Below are 1,474 nucleotides of genomic sequence, written 5' to 3'. Positions count from 1 at the left end.
GTGCTATAAAATTTTATCTTGATGCTTTAAGGATTTTAATTAGACGGGAATTCCCACTACCCATGATTATCAAAGCAATAGGGGAATTTGCTGCCTTTGAATCCAATGCTTATTCCCGGAACAAACAAAAGCACATACACACGGCCTAATTCATTTTTTTAAATATATCAAACGGGGAAAAAGTTAACCAAAACACAAACAAACACGGACGTACAGAGCAAAACCGCCTCCAGTAAACTCACCCGCCGTCAACCTATCGCGAGACAGGTGTAAGTTGCTATAGTAACCTAACAGAAACATTTCGACTACAGACGAGAAGCGCTCCTGACGAAAACCTGCAATAAATGTCATGTAAATGTGACCTTATGGCTTAACAACTAAAAAAAAAAGGTTGATAAATTATCAGAAGCAGATAACTCTAAAAAGAACCGCGGAGCGATTTGGGTAAGTTTCATATTCTCAGCAGCCTGTGAAGTTTAAGTTAGCCTGTTCTACAGTTACCGTCACATGCCACATGAGCTTCACGGTTACTGTCTTAATATTAAATAAACCGGTCTCACAGTAGACATTTTGTCTCGTAGGAAAAGCACAGGGGGGATTAAAAACATTAAGAGTTCCATTAATGACCCAGTAAGTTGTTCCGGTGAGCCAGCATGAAAAATACCAGAAGCTAATCTAATTAATGGGATTTAGTACACCTGCGCTTTTGCTGACACTACAAGAGAAAATGTGTGGTGTGAACAAATGCATTACTGTGTGTGCGTGTGTGTGTGTCATCTTTACTATACGGCTCGGAGGAGACAGTAAATTTAGCTTCACCCAGTCAAATGTCTCTCTCTAGACCAGCTACTCTCTGTTAAACCCTTTGTAAAAACTGTCGCTGTCTAACATGAGCTTACAGGAGCATACGTCATACCCTCGTAATGGTGACTGGATTGTTTCCCCCCCCCTGCCTGCTGTCAAAATCCTATATGACTTCAACATTTTTTGCGAAGTGTTCAACACCTTTTTATTTATTTTTTATTATTATTATTACTATTATTATTATTGGTATTGAATTACAGTCAAATCACATTTAACGTTAATTAATTTTGTCTGTCCGTGAACATATGTCATTGGTTTGTGGGATTCACTGAATACACTCCATACTCTGGAGGCAAATTGGATCACTGTGCTCGTGTGTCCTCAGTGGGCGTTTGATTTAACTCAGCTTCGTTATAGCTCCTTGCAGTTGCTCCCTTATTTACAAGAGGTCACTGCATGTTTTATCCATTCACATATCCATGCTTTTCCACTTATCCGGCTCAGGATTACAGGAGTAGGGGCTGGACCCTATCCCAGCTGTTAAAGAGTGAGAGGGAGGGTACACCCTAGACAGGTCGCCAGCCTGTCGCAGAACTAACACAGAGAGACAGACAACCATTCACACTCACATACATATTGACGCCTATGGTCAATTTAGAATCACCAGTTA

The 1,474-nt window shown here is 40.5% G+C and overlaps 1 protein-coding gene across 5 annotated transcripts in view; it reads left to right on the top strand.

The window, feature by feature from the left end:
* The first annotated feature begins 283 nt into the window (after positions 1-283).
* Positions 284-1,474, top strand: part of zbbx (zinc finger, B-box domain containing) — a 69,945-nt gene continuing 68,754 nt past the window's right edge. For all 5 annotated transcript variants that reach the window (XM_005720544.2, XM_013910677.1, XM_013910675.1 and 2 more), the window contains exon 1: positions 284-444. The gene's annotated coding sequence lies outside the window, so the exon portion shown is untranslated. The remainder of the gene's footprint in view (positions 445-1,474) is intronic.

The sequence above is a fragment of the Pundamilia nyererei genome, unplaced genomic scaffold (genome assembly GCF_000239375.1).
Source record: "Pundamilia nyererei isolate P.nyererei 1_Seehausen unplaced genomic scaffold, PunNye1.0 scaffold00003, whole genome shotgun sequence".
Taxonomy (NCBI): domain Eukaryota; kingdom Metazoa; phylum Chordata; class Actinopteri; order Cichliformes; family Cichlidae; genus Pundamilia; species Pundamilia nyererei.
Note: the sequence above shows the minus strand (reverse complement) of the source record. Positions and strands in the feature narration are given on the sequence as shown.